Source organism: Austrofundulus limnaeus, unplaced genomic scaffold, assembly GCF_001266775.1.
Source record: "Austrofundulus limnaeus strain Quisiro unplaced genomic scaffold, Austrofundulus_limnaeus-1.0 Scaffold128, whole genome shotgun sequence".
NCBI classification, from domain to species: domain Eukaryota; kingdom Metazoa; phylum Chordata; class Actinopteri; order Cyprinodontiformes; family Rivulidae; genus Austrofundulus; species Austrofundulus limnaeus.
The window spans coordinates 150,509-158,654 of NW_013952530.1; the positions used below are offsets into that span (position 1 = coordinate 150,509).

At 36.8% G+C, this 8,146-nt stretch overlaps 1 long non-coding RNA gene across 5 annotated transcripts in view; it reads right to left on the reverse strand.

Moving 5' to 3' along the window:
* LOC106522372 (uncharacterized) overlaps positions 1 to 7,782 on the reverse strand; it is a 46,906-nt gene extending 39,124 nt beyond the window's left edge. For 3 of the 5 annotated variants that reach the window (XR_001310779.1, XR_001310777.1, XR_001310780.1), the window contains exon 1: positions 4,747 to 7,779. This is a non-coding gene — a long non-coding RNA (uncharacterized LOC106522372). Of the gene's footprint in view, positions 1 to 4,746 lie in introns of all 5 variants that reach the window. The other 2 variants (XR_001310778.1, XR_001310776.1) reach the window with 2 other exon arrangements.
* Positions 7,783 to 8,146: the final 364 nt, after the last annotated feature.

The following is an 8,146-nucleotide window of genomic DNA, read 5'->3' on the forward strand; positions in this document are numbered from 1 at the left end:
GTCCAGAAGACCTATACAATTTTTTTTCTTTTTGATTTTTTACCTGGATTACTGAGATGCATCAGGACAACATTATAACATGATATAAAACCCAAAAAAGTTGATTTTACATGATATTGCCCCTACAACTTTTTTTAGTTTGCTTGATGCACCTTAATGATTTTACCTTTTTATGAACAAAATTGTTTTTTTTATGTTATGTATTTATTAAAACTCACTGCGTCACTCAAAGTAAAAAAAAAAGTCTTTGCAGGCAGAAATAAATTATTCACTGAGTTAAATCCAATACAATGAAAAATACTTACTCCCTTGCCTGTACAGTAGGTAGTACTATTTGTTGTGTGGGATGGTGGGGTAGTGGTGGTGTTGGGAGTGTCAAGATGGAAAAAAGACAGCTTGCCAGTGCACCAGCTGGAGCTAATCTCTCTCAAGCCAGTGAGATCCAAACAGCAGGCCTGTGCCCTCTTTCAAGTGAGAAAACACACAAACTCAAAGTGGTCGTGTGTGATAACTTTAGCTGTTATGCTGTCAGGTCACTGTGCGATTCGTGCATAATAACACGGACCACATGGGAAGAATCATAGAGGATTGTATCTGAGACCGACGTTGTACTTTCCTTTTAAGCTTCCACCCGCTGCCAGCCTGAGCAGAGCTAAAGCTGCTGATGTGTCCACGGGCCCGCAGCTGGAAGAAGTCAAATGAGACGTACACATTTCACAAGTTCTTTTGGTCACCAAAGTCACAAATGGTTTTCAAACAAATATTCATCTTTAATGAACTGCTTGGGATGAACATAAAGAAGAAGGCTAATCAGACTGGTGACATTTGGCAAAAAAAAGAAAAGAAAATGAAATCAGTATGGGCGCTGACACAGATCAAAAGACTTTCATGTTCATGCTTTTCTGTAAAGCTCACATGTGTAAAAATTACCTCACTGGGTTCAAATGATAATAAGAATCATTAAAGCTCACACACACTGTGACCTCAAACAGCTGACTATCTCAGTCTTTATTTGAAGCCTCAAGGATTTTTTTTTCTTTTGATTTTTTTCTTTTTTTTTTTGCCCCATAATTCACATTTAATTATCACAAATGTGACCTAACTGGAAAGTATGATCAGACAAGAGAAACAGCAAACATAATGATGTGCTGGACCAGGCAATGAATGGCTCAGAGGCTAATAAAAACCTTGTACTAAACGGTTACCATTGATTAGGGTTAGCCTTTAAATTAATTGTTTTTCTAAGATCAATCTTAATTTCATCTGGAGACATCACCTCTTTTGTACGTGCATCAGTGCTTAGCATGGTAATTTATCTGAAACAAGTTCTTTATTTATCATCCTGTATCTTTAAGAAATAACGTCAAAACTCAACAATCATGTGAGTCTTTAGTATAGTCAGTTCGGACTACAATTTAAGGCTTTTTTGTTAGAACAAAATGTGAATACAAGAATCCAATCATTCTTGTGATATTTATCATTTTATCGTTTGAATAAATAAATAAATAAATAAGAATAATGGATTATTTCTGCTTTATTGTGATTTGATGTTCAGCTGAGCTTTAAAAAATGGAAGTTTTTGGTCAACAAAGTCACAAATGATTTTCAAACAAATCATCTTGTGATGAACAGAAAGAAGAACTAATCAGACCAGTGACAGCACACTTTTTTAATTTATTTATTTATTTATTTTGGTAATGCTCATGAGTGTAAAAATTACCTCAATGGGATTCAGTCCAGTGGACAAAAAGAAGAAAGAAAATAAAGTGTTATATAACATTGTGTGTTCTTATATTACGACTAAATATGTCTTATTGCGTGATCATAATTTGCAAAAACTGGTTGCTCAAAATGCATTTGAACAATTTGTTTATTACAAACATTCGGAAATTTTTGAGACTTCAGCTGAAAAGTTAAAGATTTTTTTATTCTCWGTATTGTCAAGGTTGAGATGCCATCTAGTCTTCAACAGTTATAACTAGAGTTGGACAAGTCTCAAGTTTCAAATGGAACGGGGACTAATGTTTCTATTCTCCTGGAATTTCCATTCTATACCCAGTCCGTCGACTGGAAGAAGAACCTGGTCAAAACCAAGACAGAAAACCCTGCAGATGAGCCGATGAAGACCAATGAAAAAGAATGTGCGAGCCATCCAAACACCACTGGTAGTGTGTGCACAAACGGACATTATGTGGCAGCGATCGTAAGTGTTGGATGTAAGATTGTAAGACTTGGTTAGAAGGACAATTTTATGCAGCTGCCTCGTTCAAACCATTTCAACGTTTTTGAGCCTGCTTCTAGAAACTATCGGAATCGGGAATCGTTGGGAGCCAGAACTGGAATGAGAAATTGGAATTGAAACCAGAATTGTTCAAATTCAGACGATGCCCAACCCTCGTCCAAACTTACAGATATAGAATTTTAATCTGCTTGAAGCTGACCAATCAGGAATGGGAGGCTGACACTAGGCCTTATTTCCATGCAGTATGCGGACGAAAAGTACGTAAGAAAACTTAAACACATTCATAACAAAACATAAATAATAATGTTTTACACTGCAGACTAACTGCAGTCAGAAGACTTAATACTCTGGTCTTTGGAGACTAAAATGTGGTGTTTTTATTTATTTATTCATTTATTTATTTATTTTCCTTTAGTGAATACTGAATGTCACAAGGGTTAAATACCACCTTAAGGAACAATAGAATTGAAAGTGAAAGCAATTAGCAAATCAATAGCTGTTCAGAGCCAGTGGTTTCTAGGGAGGTTAAACGTCATCATGCTAGTACAGGGGTTGGCAACGTTGTTGTTGTTGTTTTTTTTTTTTTTTTTGCGTTCCTTCTCTACCACTTTCCACTGTAAATTTTTCCCCTTATTTGTTGCTACCAATAATTAGCAGCAAAATGCAACCCTCCAAAAGCACTTTAGTGGAAAATGGAACATTGATTTTATTTATGTTTGGATCAAGGAGCTTTATAAAATACAAAGTTGGGTAAACATAAAACAGATTGATTTTGGCAAACAAGGTGGAAGAGGATTGACAATCTAAACTGCAAAGTAGAAAAAAAGTCCAAAAACTTTTACATTACTCTTTTTATTCTATCCTTCTGAACACTTTGAAGCTGAGAGTAAAAAAAAAAAAAACACAACATTGATTTCTTTCATGGTAATTGTCTCCATTCTTGAAAACAAAACGTACAAAGAGTGCACTAAGATTGTTCGGATAAGATAAATCTTGACAAAGAGAAATGTACATTTCACACTTTTATAGAAATACAAAAGTAATTCGCTTTTTATGCACTAGTAGTCTATTCTAGAACAAAGAAGTGACATACARTCCAAGAGATAAATAACCCTATAGAGTGAGCCCTGCCTGTCCCGTCCACTGTTAGCATCTCTGATAGCATGGAGCAAAAAGTATGTCGGCTCATAGCCGTCATTAGCCTGGCCCTTGCCTTCCTACGCAGTTTCACTCAATTTTAGTTTCGCTTCTCTGCTCCGTCTGGGACTTCTCCCATAGACGAGGATTTCGCTGACAGATTTTTAGCCGAACCAATCAGAGAACAGAACGTCGATTTTCTGCGCAGTGTCTGCTTGTAGTTTATTTTACCTGGGCCAATCAGCAAACAGAAGGCGGAGTTTTGAACGAAGTTAACTTTCTGCGCAGTGTCTGAAGGTTATTTTAGCATACGGCAGTGGAGGAAGTGAATGAAGCCAGTCCGTGTTGATAAGGCTTCCAAATTAAATTAAATTAAATTTGTCTGACAAAGCAGCAGCTCTCATTTACAGTCGTCTCGTTCGGCTCGGTACTTTTCTCCTCTCAGTAGGGTTGTTTACAGCACACGCGATTTCTGGCTAGCTGCTTAGCTTAGCCTCCTTCCCAGCGACAACACACACGCTTCAGCAGAGGCCACGCCTCCTGCAAGAATCGCTTCTCTGTGCAGCGAGTCCAGACCCTTGTACAAAGCAAAGGGAAGGACAGGGTCTGGTTTTCACCAGGCTAGGCCGTCATAGCAATAACTGGATCTGTCACAATTTTTTTTGTATTTTTCTTTACAATAAATTATTATATTTTTAAGTTATGTTATTTCATTCAACAATCATGTAAAATAGGTAGATATATACAATAAAAATATCTAATTATACAGTGATTTAAATCAGATCAGTTGGTGAAGGACTTAGACTTTATATCTAGTTGAAAAAATTTGATTTCAAGTAATAAAGCATATACTTTWATTTCTTATCTGTCATTAATAAATATAATAAATATTTACCAATTAAAACTTTGAAAATATTTATTAATTTGAATTTAATTGTAGCATGATTCAGCAGAGAGCTACACGATGTAAAACAATGTATGCTATAAGCTAATATCTGCTAAACAATTCAGTAATTATCAGTGATTCCATCAGCTTTATGAACTTATTTTAATTTGAAACTGTTACAATATTAGCTTAATTCTGGTCAGATCACATTCACATTGAGGTAAAGAAGATTAAATCTTCTTACTTGTGAAAAGAAACGGTCATATGGTCACATGGTCAAGACTCACACCAGTTGTTATTTAGACCTCCCGCAATCAACAAACCTAAACAGCCAGTCAACTTTCTTCAAAACTCACATTTCAAGTTCAAAGATTTTCTTTTTCCTTATCCACCCCAATGGCCCGTTGTGATTTCCATCCTGTACAATTCTCTCAGAATACAAAAGCAACGCTCTCTGAAGCCCAGGGACTGCAGAACATACCTGTCACTGGACTCAGTTGTACTTGACAGGCCAGTGGGATGTCGGCTGTTGGTGCCGCTCTTTGAGGATGCTGTTGGGTCGACGTTTTGGCCGACACCTCATCCATCTCAGCCTCACCCAGCCACCTGAGCCTGCCCCTAACAAGGAGATGGGGGAATAAGAAGACGGGAGGTGGTTGTAAGCGACATCGCCAGGGGAAACGAGCAAAGGCAAAGGGTTGGTGGGGAAGTTCAAGGGAACGCAAGGTAAAGGATAAAAAAAGGGGGAAGGGGTTCAGCTAAGATGGGGAGTGCAAAAAAAAAAGTTTTTCAAATAAAAAAAATAAAAGTGGGGTTTGAAAGAGAGAAAAAGAAAAAAGAAATGGCATGAGAGAAAAAAACAATAAAAGACCAAAAGTAAAATACTGGTCAGCGTGCCTGCATCAGAAACTGTCATTACATCATAGCTCCCAAAGGAATTTTGCAATCAGGGAGGGCAAGGTGACCCATTGTTCTYAAACAATGGAATAGACAAACTGTCAGTGTGTACTCACTGTGGCCACGGAAAGTTTAGCTGGTAGGGTCATTGTGGGGGGATGCGAAATTTTTGCATAGTCATCAATTTATATTTGACAATAAGAGGTAAGTTTTACCCACATTTATAACAAACTGTTTTTTTTTTCAGTAAAGTAAAATATATTGAATTACATAATAATCTTACTGAGGAGTGTATTCTCTTCCTAATCCATCTATGCAGGCTGTTATAGAGACSTCTTAATCTTCAGATTTTGTGCATAACAAATAAATACAGAACAGAATCTGAAGATAATACAGTACAATACACAACAGAGTCTGGTACTGGATATGTACCTGGTACTTACCTGGTAGGTATCAGTTACTGTACACATCAAGTACCTACATAATGCAGTCTTGTAGGTACTGGATATGTACCTGGTACTTACTTAGGTATCAGTTATTGTACACATCAAGTACCCACATAATGCAGTCTTGTCGATACTGGATATGTACCTGGTACTTACTTAGKTATCAGTTACTGTACACATCAAGTACCTGCGTAATGCAGTCTTGGCAGTACTGGAAATGTAYCTGGTACTTACCTGGTAAGTATCAGTTACTGTACACATCAAGAATCTGCATAATGCAGTCTTGTAGGTACTGGAAATGTACCTAGTACTTACTGTAAAAATCAAGTACCTACATAATGTAGTCTGGTAGGTACTGATTATATAGCTGGTACTTAACTGGTGAGTGTCAATTACTGTACACATCAATTACCTATATAATGCAGTCTTGGCGGTTCATGATATGTATCTGGTACTTACCTGGTAAATATCAGTTAATGTGTACAGTAACTGATACTTACCTGGTAAGTATCAGTTACTGTACACATTAAGTACCTGTCTAATACAGTCATGTAGGTAGGTACTGGATATGTACCTGGTACTTATCTGGTAGGTATCAGTTACTGTACACATCAAGGACTTACATAATGCAGTCTTGTAGGTACTGGATATGTACCTGCTACTTGCTGTAAACATCAAGTACCTACATACTGTAGTCTCTTAGGCACTGATTCTGTACCTGGTACTTAACTGGTAAGTATCAGTTACTGTACACATCCCAGTACCTACATAATGCAGTCTGGTAGGGTAGGTACAGGATATATACCTGGTACTTACCTGGTAAGTGTCAGTATGCATCACATTTTTACAGTGTATGTACATACCTAGTAACTACTTAGTACTGGTACCTGGTTTTCACAGGCACCTACTGGTGCAGGGCTTTATCCTTAAGGGACTCTCAAATGTACTTACAGAAAACATTCACATTACCACAGGGATGTGTACACAGTAAGTAATAAAATATATTGTGTACAGTTAAAAATAGGGAAGGTCGGTAAAACATTTGAGAGAGATTTTATGATTAATAATTTTGTTTTTATGATGTAAAGCAGTTTGAACTGCCTTGTTGCTGAAATGTGCAATACAAATAAACTTGATTGGTTAATTATAACTCTCTGATTTCCTCAAAATACCTGGAGTTAGATTTTGTGTGCTTCATGTATGAATACATCATGTATGAATAAATACAGAATCAAAATGTCCAACGAATGTGACACATTTTTATTAGAAAGTGRTTTTGGCCCGTGTTGTGTCAGATAWAGAYACCAGACACYAATTAACTGAACGYCTCACAGATTCAGTTGTTCAGGMTTTTTTGAGGTTCAAAAAAATTGTTTTATAATAATCTGTTAGCATAAGGCCAAATAATAGTCGTGTTAGTTGACTTATATGTACAATGACCATTTCTGGGTAAAAATGTGCAGTTTACAGATTTCATCATTRATCACTCAGACTCTTCCATGATTTCTTACTGTTAACTTTCCTAAGTTGAAGGTAGTTCTTCTTCTCACCAGTGAACATATCAATATCGCAACACATGCACAGTGCCAAAGAAAACAACTCTGTTCAGTTTGTTTTTTTTTTCACTTCTGAACTTCTGAACTAACAACCAACTACTGGCCAACAATAATCAATGGTTCCATAGAGCTGCACCTACAGAAACAAACCCAAGTACATAATAAATCATTGACGATCTTTTCCAATTCCAAGGCTGGACTGTTTTTAGCTTTACACTCTGTGAGTTACCTCCAAAGACGTCCCTAATTCCAGGTATCTTCACTCCACTTTTAAAAAATACTCCCCTAAAACCCCGAGTCAGTAAAAGGCCTTTCCACTATCATTAATTAACGCCACGTTGATTAGTTTCCCCCACTTGCCGCTTCAGAGCCTGGTTGACTTTTTCCACATGCTTATAAAATGGGGAGAGGCAGTGGGCCGGTGTTGAAATGTGGTCGATCACGGCTGAAAATTAAAGTCCGATGAAAAGCCGACTGAGTGGGTTCAGTGGTGCATGTGGAAGGGAGACTGAGGAGCGTGTTTGAGTATCTGGAGGAAAGGTGTATGGAGGACCGAAACTGACATCATTAGAAAGAAATGGACCAATAAATAAATAAATACATTTACGATGCACCAGTTAAATAAAAAAATAAGAGCTTTACCTCTTGTTTGATCATTTACTGTAATTGACCTAGCTTAGTTCCAATAAATTGTGTGTGTTATCACATAATTTACATTTTACTGTTTTAAAATATATAGTTTTTTTGTTTTTCCTTTAATTTGTAGATGCATTTGTGTCTCCCTAAATGATTATATTTAATTATTTTTTTTATATTTCTTTCCCACAAGTCTTTTTATTTCCATGTTCTGGTTTTACAATTCTTTGTCCTGTTTTTACTTTACCTTTTGCATTTCTGCCTCATTATGTAAATAAGGAGGGCGGTCCTTTTTGGGTCAGGTCCTCTCTTACTGGTCAACTGCACTTACTGGTCAATATATATA